The sequence below is a fragment of the Sesamum indicum genome, linkage group LG6 (assembly GCF_000512975.1).
Source record: "Sesamum indicum cultivar Zhongzhi No. 13 linkage group LG6, S_indicum_v1.0, whole genome shotgun sequence".
Lineage (NCBI taxonomy): Eukaryota > Viridiplantae > Streptophyta > Magnoliopsida > Lamiales > Pedaliaceae > Sesamum > Sesamum indicum.
The window spans coordinates 15411608-15433146 of record NC_026150.1 but is presented as its reverse complement, the minus strand read 5'-3'; the positions used below and the strand labels follow the sequence as shown (position 1 = coordinate 15433146).

Sequence of the window (21539 nt, the reverse complement as noted above, 5' to 3'; positions counted from 1 at the left end):
AACATGTCCACTTCTCCATCGGCCTCGCCACCACAACCGTCGCGCCCCCACCTTGATGATCGGGTAGTGAGGCTCGAGGAGTCATGCGGCCGATTGATGCCATTTGGCTGATCCTCCAGCACCCCAGCCTCCAGCTGATTCACCGGTTCTCAACGGCGGCGACGGCGAACACACGTCCAAAGGAGATGCTGGGTTTAGATTATGATTTATTTTAATTGTAAAAATATAATGTTAAAACCATACTTTTATTTAATGTAATTAAATTATTTTTATTTTGTTATTATATTATATGTTTTTTGTATAGAATATTACAAATTCAAGAGATTAAAACTGCTTAGATATAAAAAAAATTCAATAATATATTTTTACAAAAGTAAATATTAAAATAGATCAAATAAAATTAAATATGATAAAAAATATTCTTTTGTCATTGCTTTTCTAACGACTTTTGAAATAAGAATAACTATCATATAACCACGAAGCCGTTACAAAGACCATGAAAAATATAGTTATCAATTTTCAAAACGATCGTCCAAAATGCAAATTCTAAAACAGTATAAAAAACAGTAACAAATGCAGTTGGAAAACTAAACCTACATACACATAAAGAGTTACAAAGGCCGTTATAAAACTGTTGAAAAAATAAATTCAAAGCTCAATACAACAACCATTACAACATAATGGAAGGCCATTAAAAAATGTATTCCAAAAACCAATCCAACATTCAGACAAAACCATTATGTATTACAAAGGCTGTTCCAATAATAATTAAATCAAATTTAATTTGGTGGTTCAAAAAACAGGTCCAAATACATTTTTTGCAATTAGACTACTCTTGTAACGGCCTTTCATGGCTGTCAAGAAGGTCAGTATAAATTGTAACGGTAGTCGAGCAAGCCGTCACAAACAGGTCCAAAAATGCCACGGTAAAGGGTGTCGCTACAACTTTCAAAAACTGTTCCAAAATAATAACTTAGTCATTACAAAAGTCGTTACTATAGAATAGTTTTTTTGTATTGTCTATAAATAATATGAAAAGTATTTAATATTATTTGTATTAGTTCCAATGAGCTTCATCCTTATTTAGCTGTACACATTGCTATACATGGATAAACGGTTAGACACTTAAGCAAGGAAATGACAAGTGTGCAATTTTCGGCTAAAATTCGAAAGTTAGCTGGAAAATTACATAAAAGAATCTTAAATTGGACTAAATTTCATCAACTTTGTAAACTTTATGATTATATTATTAAAAGGCATACTTACAATACTAAAATTAATATTTTATAAAGTTAAAGAATGAAAAAAATAATTTCTCCTGCTTTTCTATGTTAAAGACATAAACACGAGGAATCTTATGTTTCTATAACAAATGAATGGCTATCAAGGATCAAATTCCTCAATGAGATGACAAAAATGTACACATAATGTTTGAATGTTCTCTATACGTAAAAGAGCATATCCATAGATCAAAAACAAGAGTATGAAGTTCAAAACTTTTTGGAACCACGGCCCAAATGAAAAGTAAGGGGTAAAACAATTGAGGAATAGTCTCGAAGCATATACCATTCCGTTTTTCAGTATATCCAAATGTTGTTTCTATATAAAGCAAAGAAAATTGTTGGTGTTCAAGACATGAACTCGAAATGACATGGCGTGTTATAACATGCAGCTTCTTTTGAAGAACAAATTTAATTGTGAGAAAAGGAATAACAGTGTGATTCTTCTTTGGCAGGGTGGACGTACACATGCATGCTTCATAATTTCTCTGCCAAAGAAGAATTGCTCTGCTATTCGATCCCACAATGTTGCAATACTTCAGCTTTATCCTTCTTATTTGGTATAGCAAGGTATAAATTATATGATTTCTAATGATACTTTTCAGAAAATGATTATGATTAATAAAAGAGTAATGCTACATTTAGTCTCTCAAGTTTTTATTTAAAATCACTTTAGTCATATTCAAGTTTATTTCTTAACTTGCATCCCTAAATTTTGATTTTTGTCTCAATTTGATTTCTCTGACGAATTTTCGGCATAATATGTCCGAATTTTGATATTTTAGAGGATGAAATGGTCAATGTAAGTTTGATTTACTTACATGTAAAATCCTTAGGCCGTGTTTACTAGATGGGAATACGCAGTATATCCGGGCTAATCGGGGTCATCAGTCTGTTTACTTGCAAAATGTGTGGCCCGGTACTTTTACCAAGACCTGGCACTATACTGCAATATTTGTTTTATTAAAATCCAGCCTCCAAGGGTCGGATTTAATTATCTCGTTCAGCTTGGAAGACTCCTTCATTCTTCATTCCCTAATTTACCCCCAATTTGGTTGCGAAGAACCTCTTCCTCGTACAGATAATCCTCTTCACTTGGGTACAGGTCTTGCGAGATTGACATTAGGAAGACTTGTTAAAGAAAAAGGACAAAATGAATGAAGACTCCTGCAGAAACCCCAATTTGGTTTGAACAAGAGGATTTGAACACCGGTGGTCTAAGGCCGTGATTCGTTCGGACGGTGGCGCAGTGGTGGCGTGAAAGTTTCAACGGCGGCTTGAGAAGGAAATTGTATCGATCTAAGCCAATCCTTGATGAAAATGGGCGAGGTTGGTCGCATTAGAACTGCGAGGACGAGGCGAATCCAATGATGGTAGTCCGCAACTGGAATTCGTCCGAACGGCAATGAATCGAGGTGAAAATCATTCAAAGTTCGTGGTCGGAGCCCACTCTTTTCGATCAATAAAAATCCAAATTGATGGTATGTAAGGGTTCCAACGGTATATGATATGCCCAGAAATTCGTTGGGACGCCTCTGAAATCTTAGAGAGAAGATTCTGACGAAAAAGGGGGTGATTTCGTCCACTTTGGGCGGCGCGTGAGGGCACGTCCGACATCGGTTCACGGTATTTATGACATGGTTGTGACTGTCTTTTTGACACACATTTGATGGTGGTGAGAGTGTTGAGGTACGCGCCAGTCAGAATTTTCATCGACTTGCCCAATTTGTATGTGGTTATTAGGCATGGTATCACAACATATCAGGCCCAATTTGTTATTTACTTTCAATTTTCTTGGCCCGTGACATGAGGCAAGGGCCCGGTACTGATTGAGCTTGTGTTGTGATTATATTATAGGCCAACAGCTGGTATGAAATTAAGACTTGGCCCACACTTGTTGAGAAAAAATTGTGTTTGTCCTTATTGTCCTCTTGAACTTAATTATTGTTCCGAAAATGCCCCATTGTTTCCGCAAATTTACCCACATCCTTGTTAGGTGAATTATGTGAAGACAGGCTTTTGACAAAAAACACACAATCAAGGTCTCCATCTTGACAAAAGGTATGACAATGGCGTCCTAGCTCTACATTCAGCTAGTTTGGTAAAATGCGCAAATTCCACTCTTTATTTTGAGATCAATTTTACCTTTGAAAAAATATTTGCTCCTGGTTTTTGAATCTTTATTTTTCTATTTATATGAAAGAAATTTGCAGGAGAGGTGGAGGGGGCTAAGGCGGCAGTGTTGGGCGGGGAGGAGGTGGATTAGTGGGAAAGGGGCGGTGTAAGGCCAATGTGGAAGAGGCTGGCGCCTCGTCATTGGCAACGAGGGTGGGACCGGGGAGGGAGATGAGGGCAAACTGGCGCGGTGGAGAGACAGGCTGACGTTTTCGTCGATAGATAGAGAAAGAGCGAGGGAGATTAGGGTGGTGGCCGGGAAGTTAGCGGCGAGGGGCTAACGATTTCTTACAGGGAAGAAAATGATGTTTGGCAGTAGCGAATTTTTTTTAATAATTACTTGCAATAATTTAATATAATATAAATATTCATTTATTATTGATTAATTAGTTATACTTTCTAAAAATACTTACTTATAAACTTATTTTAAATTTTACTTTATTAATTATGATACTAAATATTTATTATAAGTTTAAAATTAGAGAATAACAAATAAGTACATTGATATTGAAAAATTAAAATTTCTTTTGATATGTTATAAATTTAGATTTTTAAAAGTTATATATATATATATATATTTAATATCTGTTATATTATACAAATATATTAATAATATTGTTATAAGATATATAATTTATATTATTATATATTCATAAAAACATTATGTTCTTTTTGATGAAGATAAATATGGTGGTGGTAGGGAAAATGATATAGATATAATATGTATATATAGAAAGTTTAAATATTTTGTAGTCCGTGATGTAACCACATGATCATAGTGATGTTTTTGTGTTATTATGGTTAGTTTTGTCAATTGCACATTTTATCCCAAATAACAACTACTAAAATAAATATATCATAAAATTATCACATAATAATCACTCAATAACTCATACAAAGTAAATAGGTTATTAAATCCATCTTACAAAATATCTCACCCTCAATCATGAAATTATCTAACCCCCTTTCATTCCATCCGAAAAAGTAAAGGAGGAGTAAGTATATAAAATTATTAATTAGTTCTTTTTTAGGCATAAAATTATTTTTTTATATATATATTTTTGCATGATGCATAAGATTGTAATTATCTTGTATGAGTAGCGAAAATTTTTGAATTTTTGTGAACATAATAATAATATATTATTTAACGTAAAATAAAATAGTCTCCTTTTTTTTTCATTTTCAGAAGTTACAAAAAAAAAAAACAATTATGAATAAATTTTATAAAACTTATATAATCTAAAAATATAAAAAATTTAAGTTAGTATTTTTTATCGTAGGAGTTACAAATAAGTCTTAAAAAATTAATATCTTAACAATATTTATTAAATATTAACAGCTAGAGTTTTGAACAGAATGTTGGTGGAATGTATTTGTAATTAGATTATTTGGTGGATTTCGTATATATATATAATTCATTTTAAGAGGATTTTATAAAAAAAAATTCTATAAAATGGAACTACATATTTATACAAATCTTTTAAATGAATTATATATTTATATAAATATGAAATCCATAAAAAATTCTAGTTAAAAAGTATACTTCTCCAACTTTTTATTTGAAACTCCAAGCATTTAATATAAATATTATTAATATTTATTTTTTTAACTTAACTTCTAACACTTAAGGTTAAATATTACTAACTTAGTTTTTCTTATTATATTTTTAGATTATATAAATTTTATAAAAAAATATCATAATTTTGATTTCTTTTAACTATTGAAAATGAAAATAAAAAATTAAAAATGAGTGTCTACTTATTTTAAGTTAAACAATACTATTATTATGTTGACAAAAGTTCAAAACTATCATTATGAAGAAATAATATTTTTAGTCCCATAAGTTAGACGCATATTACTTTTGGTCACATTCGTTACTGAATTAGCACTTTTACTCCCATAATATATAAAAATTAGCATTTTTGGTTCTTATGCACTTTTTCGTATACAATTTAATAATGTAGGCTATGTACATAGCACGTTGCCATTAAATATATTTGGTTGGAGGAAAAATTAGCCCTTTTTTCCAATAATGACATATGATTTGCTTGCTTTTTATTTTAAAGATATAAAACAAGAGGAATCTTATTTTCTACTCGTATGAAATCAAATCAAAGATCAAATTCCTCATGACATGGCAAAAATGTACACATAGTTTTCAATGTTTTCCATATGTAACTGAGCATATCCATGGAATAAAAATGAAAAGAGTTAAGTTCAAAACTTTTTTTTATCCATATTTGTTATAAGAACTTCTTTCTGAAACATTTGCTTATACTAGAGAGCAATAGATATGTATTACGTTGTTGATCTAATTGGATATATGTGCCTGCTCTTTCATGCATGACCTTCCGTTTTTTTTTTTTTTTTTTTTGAAGTTAAAGGAGGATGAACGTTGGTTCTCCAATTTTCACTGATTCTTGAACCCATAACCTATCTTTTATAGAAATAAGGTACCATTATTAGTTACTAAATCGCCCCTCATCAAATGCATGTATGGCAGTTTAAAGGTTGTCTGCATATGTGTATTCATGACACTTATGATCCTAATAGGTTGACTAAATAGCATATCAAAAGTTTGAGATTATACTAACAAAAGTTTGGGTTACTTGGATTTCTCTCTATTGTTGCACGGTCTAAAAAACCCTAGGTTCAAAACATTATACCATGTGTGGCAGAGAATCAATGGGTGGCATGAAAAGCTTTTATCACAAGCAGACAGGGAGGTTTTGCTAAAATCGGTCATTAGACAGTTCCTACATATGCTATGAGCTGCTTCATATTACCAAATTCACTACTTAAGGAAATTCAAAGCTCGATATTACATATCTAGTGGAGCAGCAACGGGTCAAACGAAATTCACCGGCTGTCGTGGAAAAAGTTATGTGAGAGTAAGTTCAATGGCTGTTTGGAATTTCGTAGTCTCCAACTCTTCAACCTTGCTATGCTAAATAAAAAACTTTGGCATATGTTGAGCATCCCAAGTTACCTCCTTAACCGTGTGCTTCATTTTCTTTACTTCCCATCTGGAAACATATTCGAGGCTAAATTAGGTTATACGCCATCATATACGTGGCCCGACATCTTCTTGACTATTTATTCAAGGCAGGGTGTCCTTAGTGTGCAGGCTCAAGTTCCTCAATTGATGTTTGGTAGGATCCTTGGACCAACCTTGTTCAAGCTTATTTCCCCACCTACACCTAACATTGTCACTCTTGAAGTCTCAGACCTTATCGATGAGAATGATCACGATTGAACAATAATCTTGTGTCTTCTATTTTGTGCTTGGAGGACTGCACAGTTGTTCTTGGAATTCCCCTTAGCAGATTCTGGTCTTGTGACATAATTGTTTGGCAATATTCCTCCAATTGGATTTTTTTTGTTAAAAGCTCTTATCACTTGGCATGTTCTTTTGATTCCAATTGTAGCTAGGGTTCTTTGGCAGGGTCAGAAATCCATGGTGGAGAGCTCTTTGGTAGGTCTATGTTCATTGGTGTGCTTGCTCAAATGCACTTCCATCCTTATTGAGATTATCAAGTTCCAAATCAAAGGACAGAAGCAACCTAATGAGCATGTTGTTCCAATCGCTTTTGTAATATGTTGAATTTGTTTTTATTATATAATGCGTGTTCTTTAAAACACATTTGTTTCTAGTCTTTTACACTTATAAGTTATCTTTTGTTAGTTATTTTGTTAATCCGTTATTTGTTGTTAGGTTAGTTGATTTTATGCTGATAGTAGTTGTTAGGGGGAGTTAATTAATTACTTGCCCTCACTTTATTTAAGCTTTGTTTTTGTATTTTCACTTTAACTTACTGAAATATATTACATAGACATCTTTCTCCCAAATAGCCATGGCTTCTACTGCGTATTCAAACGCTTTCTTCGCAAGGGTCATAATGGTATCAAAGCAATCAATTAATGGTCTCTAATCCTGCCTTTCTTCGATCTTGTCTTCTCTATTAGAGGTTAGATAGTTGTATTGTTTCTTAGATAGAGTTCTAGAGGTTCTTGACGCTCTCATGCCTGGAAAGAATGATGGCAACAAGGGATTTGAGCATGCAGATCAAGAGGCATAGACAGTGCTCAAAATATCGTGTTAGCAAAGTGGTGACAATATAGGAATGAGTTTTGTATCGATATCCTGAATGAGGAAAATTACCTCTCCTGGAGTAGATCATCAGATCGACGTTAGGGGCCAAGTTAAGCTTGGTTTCATGTATGGGATTTGCAAGAAACCAGTGGAAGAAATAGATGACTATGAACAACGGTAGCATGTGGACTTCATTGTGGTTTCTTTGCTACTGAATTCGATCTCCCAAGATATAACTAATGAGGCCTTTTTATGCCTAACTTCAGCTAACAAAAATTGTGGGTTTCATCTTTAGGATAGGTTTCGAGAGAGTAACAACCTTTTGCTCTACAAAATATAAAGGGGGACTATGTTCATTTCCCAAGGTGATTATTTTTTTCGTTTTTTTTACCAAGATCAAGAAACCATGGGAGGATCTAGCATGTATAACTCCTTTGCGAGCGTGTTCTTGTGGTTCTGGGAAAGCCTTAGCCGATCAAGTGGCATCAAATCAGTTGATGCAATTTTCAATGGGGCTCAATGAAACATATGATGGTATTTGCAATCAATTGTTAATGATGAATCCTCTCCCTACTGTTGCCAAGGCATAATCCATGATAATTAGGGTAGAGGAGCAGAGAGAGAAGTACAATATGAAATAACCAAGCATATCAAGAAAGAGCAAATGAATGCATGGTTGCTTGACAAAGGGAAGCAAATGGCCAGACCTAGTAAGAAGGGTTTGTTGACAAAAGAAGTCAATACTGCGACAACTCTGGTGAAATCGATTATACTAAGGATACATGCTTTAATTTATGTGGATATCTCGAGTGCTATAGGTCCCTAATCGAACAAAAATATGAGGATTGGAGGACAAGCTGGTAGAGCCCTCAATGTGGACATGGGAGTAGCTGGGAGCAATTCCCAAGGTGCTGCAGCTGATCAGTACATATCTCATATAATTAGGTAAGAGTTGAGAATGTTTATGCAAGGGAGAGGCCAAGATCAAGCAACCAACACTAACTTCATGGAATACGAATATTTTGCAAGCACTAATCTTGACCCTATTAGTCATAAAGATATACCTTTTAGTAGTTGGATTATTGAAGTGGGGCATCTAATCACATGTGTGCTAATAAGACTGTTTTTCATTCACTTTATACATTGAATAAGAGCTTATTTGTTCGTCTGCCTAAATAAACTAAGAGGCCTGTCAGCAGTGTTGGTGACGTGCATCTTTTGGATCGTATTGGTTTGACGCAAGAGCTGTATGTTCCATTTCGTAAATATAACCTTTTATCAGTCAACAGGATATGTACTGACAACTCTATTCGAGTCATATATTTTCTCAACATTGACTATAGAAAACTTGGTTGTAGGTAGAGGAGTAAGCAGATTTTATGTGCTAGAGAAGCAGTTTTCACACAGGATGTAAAGGTTTTTGCTTAGCGTGAGACACCATTGGCATGTATGCATATTGTTGTAAATAACTTATGAATCTGGAACCGGAGGCTTGGTCATACCTCCTTTGATGTACTCAAACATGTACAAGTAATATAACATAACGATGATGTTTCTAGTATATGTGAAATCTTCCCTCTAGCCAAGCAACACAAATTGCCTTTCCAAACTAGTGATTCATGGGCTTTTGCACCATTGATTTAATTCATGTGGATGTTTGGGGGCCTTATAGAAAAACTTCAATCTCTAATTGTCATTTTTTGCTCACCATAGTGGATGATTATATTAGAGCTACATGGACCTTCATAAGACAATGTAATAAAATTCTTTTTTTACATGGTTAAAACACAATATGATGTCAAGATTGAAAAAAAGTATAACTGAGAATAGAACAGAATTTATCAAGAAATATTGAACTACTTTCTTACAAGGACGGGAAACCATCTGTCAAAGAACCAGTGTTCACTTCCCACAGAAAAATGGTACAGTAAAAAGAAAACACCAACATCTCTTTCACATTACCAGGTCTTTAGTGGTACAAGCTAGGTTGTCTCACAGAGCTTGGGTAGAAGCACTATTGACATATACCTATGTCGTTAATAGACTTCCTACACTAGTATTAAAATGGAAACCACCTTATGAGGTGTTACTTTAAAGATAGACTGTCTATAGTCACCTCAAAGTGTTTGGTTGTCTTTGCTTTGCTGCAAATGTACTGCCTCGTAAGTGGAAACTTGATAAGATGGAAAGTAGGTGTGTATTTTTACGCTATGCCTTAGGGCAGAAAGGGTGCAAGGTCTTTGATATTAAGTTTAATGCTATGTTTGTGTCCAAAGATGTTACCTTCCATGAGGAGAATTTTTGTTTCAGTAATTTTGTTGTGACTAAACCTCATATCCACTCCCTTTGCTAGATGAAATTATAATGGAGCAAGAGGCTCCTCATACTAACCATATAGTAACACAGACCACTAAGCCTGTACAATACCCTCAGGAGTAGGGTACAACCAAGAAGGTCAGGTAGAACAATAGTAAAACTAGCTTCGAAAAAAACTGCGTGTGTCACACATCTTCTGATCCTGCTTCTGTAAATGTTGTTTCTTGTATGCCTATATACTTTTGCTTTATAAAGTCTTTATCTATACTCCAGGAGCCACCTTTGCAGAAGCAGAACGAAGGCAAGAATGTAAAGAGGCCATGCACTAAAAAATACAGGCCTTAGAGAAAAATGGAACTTGGGAGTTTCCTCAGCTACCTGGAGGCAAGAAACATTAAGGTCTATTAGATTACAAATTGAAATGCAAGCCAGATGGTAAGGGTAGAGATATAAAGCCTAGCTTGCTGCCAAAAGGTACACTCAAGTTGAAGTGTAGATTGCATAGACTGCTTTGCTCCAACTACAAAGGGGAGTCACTACCACGGTGTTCTTCCCTATTGCAGCTTCTCATATTTGGTCTATCTAGTATTTGGACATTAATAATGTTTTTCTACACAATTTACTTGATGAGGATATCTAAAGCTACTTTCTAAAATCGCATGTGCAATTTACTGTTGTGTGATTGTTCCTCCCTATTGTGATTCCTTTCGGCGCACTGCGTTAGTGCCGAGCAAGAGTGTGTGGAATTTGGCGGATGTAGTCAGCAGACTACTAGCTACACATTGCGCTTTGCGGAAGGCGCCTCGTGAGACCTTGTCACTCCCGAACGGTACAATAGCGAGCATAAGTGAACAAAGAAAAGTATCTTTTGAGAGCACAAGTACTGGTCGACGAATCTAATACGACATAATCTTGATGTCATGCACATTCAGAAGAATGTGTTTGATAATATATTCAATAGCGTGATGAATATATAGGAAAAAACGAAGGATATCTGAATCCATTGAAGGACCTCGAGATCATATGTATCGACAGGAGCTTTAGGTGGACGGAAGGAGGTCGAACGTGGTGCCCAAAGTCATACCTTGACTAAGGAGCAGAAGAAGAGGATATGTGAATGGATTAATCCTCTGAAGTTTCGTAATGGTTATGCATCTAATTTGGTCCATTGTGTCAGCATGAAAGAGTTGAGGCTTCAAGGCATGAAGAGTCATGATTTTCACGTATTCATGTTCAATTTGATCGGGATTGCCTTTTGTGAAATGCTTCCTAAGCTGGTGTGGAGTGCGTTAACATATGTCAGCCTTTTATTCTAGATTCTATGTGCAACGATGCTTGATGCGAACAAGGTACAAGAATTGGAGGATAGTGTCGCAACCAGCTTGTGCAACCTCGAGAAAATATTTCCGCTAGCTTTCTTTGACTCAATGGAGCACCTAATTATTCACCTGCCATATGAAAGCGCACGTGTGACAGCCTATGAAATACAGGTGGATATATCCATTTGAGAGATAATTAGTACACGAATTATTCTTGTTTTTTGAAATAGTTCTAGTATCATTATGTTTCCAATAAATATTTGGTTATTAGATTTCTTCGAGACTAGAAAATAAAGTGAAAAACAAAGCACACGTCGAGGCGTTAATTGTAGAGGCTTATCTTGTTGAAGAAATCGGTCTCTTCACTTCTCACTACTTTGAGCCCCAAATTCTTTGCAAACAGAACAGACCACGCAGAAATGACAACCTCTGTATGGACGATGCTCGTATCCAATGATCTATTTTCAACTACCCTGATCGAGATAGTGGTACTTCAAAGAAGAGATGGCTTAGTGGAGTAGAACGCCACATAATCGAAATGTACATATTGACCAACTGTGATGTAGACACGTTATACTGCGAGTAAGTGTCAAGATTCCAATATAGTGTATTCACATTGTTAGTTTGGACTTCCAACCTATTTATTGATATGTATGTGAACAGGTTCTTTTTGAATGAACTTTACGATCATTATCATGCGGAGGACCCCATTATTGATGAGCTAGTAGCTTCTCAATTCAAGAAGTAGTTCAAATGTCGTAAGTTGTGTTTTTTGAACTGTGTTACAACTGTAATTTATCAATATATGGTTTCTCTAAATGTGCAACACAAGTTAAATCTGAATTGAATTACACGGACAACGAGGTTCTGAAGTTGCATTATTGGAGTCCTACAGCTGAGGCCACAACATTCCCATGCTACTTTGTAAATGGTTACAATTTCAACACTGAGGTGCACAGCGTAGGCAAGTCAACTATGAATTATGGAGTGTGTGTCAAAAGCTCATCATATACAGAGATAGATTGTGACTTCTATAGGATTCTCGAAGAGCTAATACAATTAGATTACCCACTTACTCAAAACATGCAAATCGTTCTGTTTAAATGCCATTAGGTCGACCCCGTGAGAGGTATGAAGGTACATCCTCGTTATTACCTCGTTGATCTAAACTTCAAGAAAGTATACCAAAAAAACGAACCATTCATCCTAGCACAACAAGTAGTACAAGTCTACTAGACGGAATACCCTAGCATGTAAAGAGATAAAGCGGAATGGATGGTTGTCTGCAAAAGAAGAACCAGACGAATTATTGATGACTCTTGATGGACCGGAGATGCGTTTCAAAAGGATGAGACAATACTTACTCCCTAAGTTGCGATGGACAACAATACTTCTGACCTGCATGGCTCAAACGGTATACAATTAGTCGTTGAGCTTTCTGTTGCTAATCAACAAGGAGCAGGTACATCCCGATCGGGGAATTGTGAATCTGATGATGAGTCTGATGAAGATAGCTTTGATACTGATAAGACAATAATTATGATTAACAGTTAGTGTTTCTATATCAAGTGTTTGTGTATTTTTCACTAATACAAATTTGTATAAATTAAAAAATTACCAATAATAATTTATAAAATAGTTTACCCGCTAAATTAGAAGTACACTTTGCAAACCAAATGTCCATATTGATAAAAAAATTTAAAAAAAAAATACAATATTTTTTATTTAGGGACCGTAAAAAAAAAATAGGAAGCCGTTTCAAAGCCTGTTCCAACTTTGCACAGACGTTAATAAGATAAAATCGTTCCTAAATATATAACAATATCCTAAATAAAAAAGGAGAAAAAATCAAAATATAGAACGATCAATTTATTTTGGTCGTTCCAAACTAAGTTCCAAAAAAATTAATTTCATGCCATAGGAAAAATGAAGAAAAAATCAAATTTAAGAAAGGTTATTTATATTTTGGTCGTTCCGAAAGATGAATTTAAATAAAACCATTCCTAAATGCATAAAATATTTGTTCCTAAAACGAATAAGGAAAATCCGTTCCTATATGAGCTCTACCGTCCCTAAATATGTCCACAGATAGTTCATTCACTTCCCGATTATGATATCTCAACATCTAGGACCCTGATTAATTCCAAACGTAAACGCATAGCAATACCTTCATATGTGAACACACTAATGGTCTGATCTAAAATCAAATGGTCTGATGGACAGTTGCATCGTTTTTAACCTCGTTGATTGTGTATCAGATACGATATCTCAGTATCCGTATAACAAAGATGTCCAAAACTTGATCGAATGCACTATGTTCGATTTAATAACATCCCACGGTCTGATTAAAGTTTTAACGATCTGATTGGGTAATTCAATACAACAATATAAGATGCTACTTACATCTATATAAGACTAACGATCTTATATATACAAATATATACTTGATCTTCTGAACATGTATCAATTTAATTTGTAGCATTATATGTTTTCGATGGCCTTAACTAATTGTTGGTCTACTTTTTTCTCATTATTAACATGTTTGGGATGATTTTTCCTAAATTTATTATTTTTTTGAATTCTCGGAAAAAATAATTTTGGCACAAAGTTAGGAGCGGTTTTTGTTAAATATGAACAGTCTCATTAAAGATATACCAAAATGACGTCATTTCGCATTAAATGACATCGTTTGGGTTTTCTTAGTAACTGTTTTTTGGAACTGTTAAAAAATAGGAACGGTTTTTTAAAGAATGCTCGTCAACAGAAATGACGTCGTCTTGGTTATTTGGATCGGTGTTTGGAATGGTTTTTCAAAATATGCCCATTTCGAAGCCCGTTCTAAAAATCAATATTTATACAATACTTAGCAGATTTTTTTCTTTCTTCTTCCCTCTCTCTCCCTCACACTCTCCTCAAGACCTTTTGCCTCCCGTGCCGTCAGCCGCCATCCTCACGACTCTATAGGAAAGCCACCTTCCACACTTCTCGTTTTTTGTTGTTTTGTGTTCCCCCCGGCCCCTCCTGTGATTCCCCCCCTCTCCTCCTCCCCATTCCCCCCAACTATTTTTTTTTCTTTTTCATCCCACATTTTTCTTAGCTTTATCCCCCATTTTCGTAATTTTAAAAATTTTCTATAAATGTTTTATAATTTTCCTACATTTTTCTTAGCTTTATCCCCCATTTTCGTAATTTTAAAAATTTTCTATAAATGTTTTATAATTTTCCTACATTTTTGTAATTTTTGTAATTTTCTGTCAATTTTTTGTGATTTTTAAAAATTTTCTATCAATTTTTTCTGATTTTTAAAAGTTTCTGTAAAAATTTATTTTATGTAATTTCTGAAATTATAGAAATAAATAGTTGTCTAAGAATTTCTGAAATTATAGAAATTTATTTTATGTAATTATAAAAATTTGTGTAATTTATTGGGTAATTATGAAATTTATGTGTCATTTATTGTGTAATTTATCCAATTTATGTGTTGTTTATTGTGTAATTTATGCAATTTATGTGTTTTATTGAGTAATTTATGCTCTTTATGTGTAATTTATTGTGTAATTCATGCATTCTATGTGTGATATTATTTTTTACATGACATTAGTCCAGTTTCCCAAATATTAATATTTTTACATAATAATCACAAATAATCACAAAAGATAAAATAATATTCCCAATAATAACATTTTACATAATAATGTCAATAATAAAAAAATTTAGATCAATTTCCCCAATATTAACATTTCTACATAATAAATGTAAATAATCACAAAAATTACACCAATGTACCCAATAATAACATTTTTACAAAATAATGTCAATAATAAAATAGTTTAGACTAATTTTCTCAATATTGATATTTCTACATAATAAATGTAAAAAATCATAAAAATTACAAAAATATTCACAATAATAATATTTTACGTAATAATGTTAATAATACAAAAATTTAGACCAATTATCCCAATATTAATATTTTTACATAATAAAAAAATATTAGAACAATATTCCGAATACTAGCATTTTTACGTAATAATGTCAATAATCACAAAATTTAGACTAGTTTCCCCAATATTAACATTTTTATATAATAATTACAAAAATTATAACAATATTCTCAATAAAACAAATTCAGGTCAATATTTTAAATTATTAATAATTACGTATTGCTTTAATCTTGTTTAGCCCATTAAGCGAATTTTGTCAGAAGAACTCGTTAGGTTTGTCCATCTATATCTATCAACAAAAGACAATATTGATAAAAAAAAATGAGTACAATACCCATAACTTCATGATAATATTTTCGATATGTCAGAATTAGTATATTCTTTTTTATTTACATATTAATGTCAATAGTTGAAAATTTTAGACTAATAATTATCAATAATTTGTTTAGATAATTTCTAGTAATACACCCCCTGTACCGCGTGGTTGAGGACGGGGCCGCGGTCGTGGCCCACTACTTTTACCAGCATCATTGGATGCTTCCCAGGTTAGGGAAGCAGTCCTTCGACCACCCACACCACTTCATACGACTGCACCATCCCCCGCCCCACAGACTCCAGATGATGCTGGAACATCTGGAGCTGCACAGGCAGCTGATGAGACGTTACAGCAGTTTGCCACCCTGGCGACTGCTCCACCACGATCATCGCACCAGTACATCAGCCTCGATGATGCATGGTACATTTTTTTACCCAATTTCTTTTAGTATTCTAATGTAACATGTCATTTCAGGTCTGACCACCGCTTCCACAAGCGCATCAATCCGGTCGTGTGGTGACATTTTTCCTACCCATGGCAATGTCTGAGGCAAGTGCAGCCAGAGCACCAGCATTTCTGGTTTGATAGCATGAAGATAATCAATTAAAAACTAATCTATTTGTATCTAATAATCTAATTGTTCAATAAATTTTAGTAATGTTTTGTTTAGTTTTATTATTGTAGATGATCTACTGGTGGGACTGTGGCGATGGTTTATGTTTTGGGGCTTCCACATGTGGACTGGCAAGTACATTCGAAAGTGACGTTTTCCATCGCCCGCACCAGCCTGGTCAGGCCGCTTTAGCTGGCCAACAAGGTCTAGCTCCAACTCCAGACGTACTAGGCCAGCGAGGGCTTCCGGCAAGAGTCCTCGAAGAATAAGGCGAATCGAGCGGCGAACCCCACGACGTCCTCGACTTTGTATCGGGGGAGTCTTCCTCTGTCGACATACACAACAGAAAGTTGGTAAGTAAATAATAGTATTTTATATGCTTTATCATGATTTTATATATACGATGCTAACAGTTTTTTTTCTACACGAGGCAGGACACGATTTGCCGCCCAAACAGATGGAATTATTCGAGTTTGCTGCTACAACAAAAAAAAGGATGGCGGCTGGAGCGGGCCGAGGGCGGCGGAGGTGGCTGTAAGCAGCTAAATTATTAATATTACTTTTTTTAAAAAACTAATATTTCGTTAAAAGTTGTAATAACTTTGTTTGTTTTGCAGGAGACGTTCTTGAAGTTGCAGGAGGATCTTCAGCCTCAACACATGATCGAGGTCCATGATGCCCCCGCTGAATCGGGGGCTTCGTTGTGGATGACGGAGCAGTAGATGTGGCTGGCTACAGTTGGAGGCAAGAATAAGGGCCAAGTATTTGATCTTGGTTTTAAAGCCCTTGTCTTCAGCCACACATTCACATTACCACCGCTACCCCCACCGCCACCGCCACCGTCAAATTCGACCATGGAAAACCGAATCAATCAGCTCAAGCTCATGATGGCCGACATGATGTCCATGATGAAGGAGATGCCTCTCCTCCTAGGCCGCAGCTTCGCCTCCGATAGACCTCCGGCCTCAAGTAAGGACGATATGGACGTCGCTGACGAGGAGGGATTAGATTAGGTTTTATATATTTTTTATTTTCATAATTAAATAATTTTTCATATTAATATAATATTTTTCTTAATTATTCATGCTTGACACTGTTTATTACATTTTATTATTTTATATTAATTCAATTAATTAAATTCATAAATATAATTAATTTAATTATATATAAAAATTTATTAAAATATATAAATTTATTTATTTATTCAAATTTATGAAATATATTTATAAATTGTAAAATATAAATAAATTATAAAATTCAAAAATTAGGAATGATTTCAGTAATGGTAAAGAAAATATTACAAATTTAAATAAATAATCATTTTCTAAACACGTGTTCCTAAACTGGAGTGATTGTTCCAAATATTGCTACAACTATTTCAAACAAGTGTTCCTAATTAGCAGCTATTTCAAATACCATTGCTATTTCAGTTTCTATGTGTTCCAAACTAAGAAATACCATTCCTGATACCATTATTAAAATAGTTATACAAACATGTTTCTAATTAAGACTAACCATTCCTAAATCCGTTGCACTTTATAGTTCCAAAACCCGTTCCTATATTTATCACCAATATAAATAAAAACAGTTCCTAAATTCAGGCATGAATATTACAAAGACCGTTCCAAAAGTTCCCCGAGAAAATTAATTTAGCTATTCCAAAATCCGTAAAAATCGTTCCAATTCAAAAAATAAAAAATGTTTCGACAAATTCAATAGTAGGAATCGGTTTTGAATGAGAGTTACAGTTACCGTCCCAAATACAAACGGTTTTGCCTTAACCGTTCCTAAGTTATTGTAAAGCCATCTGTGAGGACGGATTTCTATCCGTTCCATAATCGTTTCAAAATCTACTCCAAATAAGTTTGGTTTTCTGAAAATCATTCAAAAGACAAAAAAAAAATTCCAAAACCCGCCCCAAATCCCCCCTTTCTTTTTAGCGCAGTTACAAGATTGGGATCCGTATATGACGTAGTTTGTCCAATTTGGAACAGTCATCGGAACAGTTTAACTAATAAATGACTATTCCTATTTGTTTTAACATAAATCCAATAGAATAAAACGTCATCATTTTTTGAGAAAACGACTCCATTTTCTTATCGTTTCACCGGTATTTCGAACAGTTATAATAAAACATATCGTTCCAAATTCACCCCTTAGCAGATTTTTCACTCTTTCGCTCCCACTCTCTCTGTCTATCTCTCTCCCCACTCCCCCACCCACCACTGCTTGTCCCTGCCTCCCACCGGTAGTCACCCACCACTCTGTTGACCCAAAACAAGGATAGTAATTTTATTTATTATGTAGTATGTACAATTTTTGTGTGTAAAATGTGTAATTTTTTCTGGGAGACATTTTTTTCTAATTTATTGGGGAATTATTGTCTGTAAAATGTGTAATATGAATGAATCTTTACTGATTTTATGTCATTTTTTGGACGAATTATTGTATGTAATATGAATTTTTTGGACAAATTATTGTATGTTATTTTTTTTATAAAATATTCAGCTTTTTACTAATTTTTGAGTGATTTTTTTAGATTTTTCTGTATTTAAAATTTTAGAATGTATGCATGTCATTTTTTTTAATTTTTCAGAAGTTTCTATAATTAAAATTTTTCTGATTTTCTTAATTTTTGCAGATTTTTTTATTTGTTCACAATTTTCTGATTTTCTGATATTTTATGCAATTTCTTGAAATTGCAAATTATTTTTTTAGCAGTTTTCTGAAAATTTCTAAAATTATTTTCTGAAAATGCATTTATGAAATAAAAATTTAAATTTCTGTAAATTTATGAAAAGTTAAATTTTTTAAAATAAAAAATTTCCTTAATTTCTCGGAGTTTTATGTAATTTTTTGTATTTTAGAATATTTTAGAAAAATGATTGGAAAAATGATTGGATTTACAACACATTTTAGTGAAATTATTGAATTTAGTACAAATTTTAGGAAATGATTGGATTTAGTACACATTTAAAAAAAAATTATTAGATTTAGCACATATTTTTTGAAAAAATTGTTAGGTTTTAGTACATGATGTGTACCAGTTTTTTGCATCGAGTTGAAAGATTTTCAAAAAAATTCTAAGATTATCACAGAACTAGCCCTGCAAAACAAAGATTAACACTCTGATATCCAAGTCAATAATAGTTTATGAAGAAATAAAAAGGAAAACTTGAATTAAAGTGAGAATAATGGTAAGAGAATAATGATAGGCTTTGAGTAGCTCAAAAAATCAAGAGACAATTGAGGGAATAAGTAAGAGTTTGAGAGTGAAAAATGATGTTATCAAATGACTGCACAAATTCTTTTTTGCTGGATTTGGCCTAATTTTTGGGGGCCTTCTCAATATTCAGCAAGGTCTCCACTCTCATTATTATGAGCGGGGTATATTGTGGAACCTCTTCTATTTTGGAGTTTGTTCTTTTTCAGGATCTGTCTTTGCCTTATCCTTCCCTCTCCTGCCTTTTTTTGGGTTATCTTCCTTTGATGTCTGTACCTTCCATTCATTCTCCTTTAGAGCATTCATCTCTTCCTCTGAGATGTATATTTTGGCAATCGTGAGGAGTTCCTCCACATCAGCTGGAGAATCTCTAGCTAGTGTAGAAGCAAGGGCACCTTTCTCTAACCCATGAATCAATATCGAGGTCATGTCTACCTTTAAGTCAGGCACCTCCAGGACCTACGTGTTAGATCTGTTACTAAATGCCCTCAAGGTCTCATCATCTTTCTGCCTAATGGTGAACAGATATGATGCTCACCTTTTAGCTTTTTCTTGCTAGCAAACTGATGTAGGAATTTTCAAGCTAGCTAATCGTAAGATAAGAAACCAAAGTCGAGGGTACCAACGAGCTAAACCAATCTTGTGCTCTCCCAAACAGGGTACAGACAAATATTCACAACAAAGAGTATTTGACAGTCCATACAACTGTAATATGTTATCATAGGTTATCAAGTGCTCCTGGTCTGTTGCACCATGATATTGGGGAAAATCAAGAATATTCACATTATGTCCCAAAATATCAACCAGGATCTCAGGAATAAAAGGTGTCCCTATTCGGATGATGACGTTATCTATTTTTAGGGGTGCTTCTTAGCCTCCATTGATGGGTCTCCTGAGCTCCTTCTTCCTTCTACTGATACGATCTACTTGCTCCCTGATCTCACGGAGTTGCTCCTCTCTTTGCTCTCTTGCTGGAAAAAACCTTCTCCTCACACAGGGGAGTGGAGCTGGCTCTGATACATATGGTTCATGTTGTTCTATCTCAAACAAGGGTGCTAGGGGCAAAGGAGGCGGTGGGATCATGCCTTTCTCCATCTCCCACTCTTTGAACATCTGTTTGAGGTCTTCCCTCGATACAGTTATCATATTCGTTGGTTCTTGGGGATTTACAACCTGAATGGCCGATGGCCCTATTGCCAGTTGCTTTCCGAATCCTGGATTGCGAATGGTGGCAGTGTCTACCATTCTTCTTTGCTCTAAAAAAGAACTATGGGTTCCTACACACGGCAAAAATTATGCGGCTTGAGACTCGATCAATGCTCTGTTACGGGTGGTATTGTCCGCTCTGACTTCGTCCTTTGGGGTTTTCCTGAAAATGCGCCTGGCTAGGGAGAGGAAGTGTTGGAGCTTATAAGCCACTCGAGCTCCTTGTTTGCAATCAATATGGGATGCTTGCCTACATTAAGCTGTACTTTTTAGTGACACTTATAAGTAATTTTTCTACAATTATTTTTTTTTTAAAATTTCATCTCATCACTAGTTCACGTTGTTTTCTATGATATCTATAGGTTCATATCCTACATTTTGATATTTTTAAAACCACTTGTAAGAGTTTGAAGTTTGATGATATGAACCTTGTCATTGTCTTAATATTCCTTGTGCAAAATGATTCATGCTTCCTTTGCGGATGTAACAACACTAATACTTGAAAATATAAGCTGTATAAGACCTCCTCATTCTTGGCATTTTTATCCTCCAGTTCACTTTTTTCTAGTTGATAATGCGTAGCACTATTCTTCGGCATAGTAAACCCCTCTTCTACTATTTTTCATAATTTTTTAAATTAAATATAGTCTTTCATTTTAACCATAATACTGGCACGAGAAAATTGGGTATTTAAGCCGAGGCCAACATCTAGAACCCGATTGAACAAAATCAAATGAGCGGTTATAAATGAGATTTTAATATTGTTGGGTGAAGTACAACGTGGTCTAATAAAATTTAACATAGTTATAAATACTTTTTTATTATTTAAAAAAATATTTATACCTTTTTATTTTAACGGTCTTCCAACATCTTGTCCAAGTAGTTAGTTTTTATTAGATTTTTATCTATTTTTTGTGATGAACCGTTCAAAATGTCCTTGTAAATTATAAAGCATAATTTACTTATTTCTATAATTTTTTAAAATTATTTTGTGAACTAAGTGGACATTTTTTCAATTTTTGGTATCCACCTCCCCCCCCCCCCAAATTTTGTA

At 34.2% G+C, this 21539-nt stretch overlaps 1 long non-coding RNA gene across 1 annotated transcript; it reads left to right on the top strand.

The window, feature by feature from the left end:
- Positions 3263-3615, top strand: LOC110012111. Its single transcript, XR_002287202.1, has 2 exons — positions 3263-3341; positions 3484-3615. It is a non-coding gene; the product is annotated as an uncharacterized LOC110012111 (long non-coding RNA).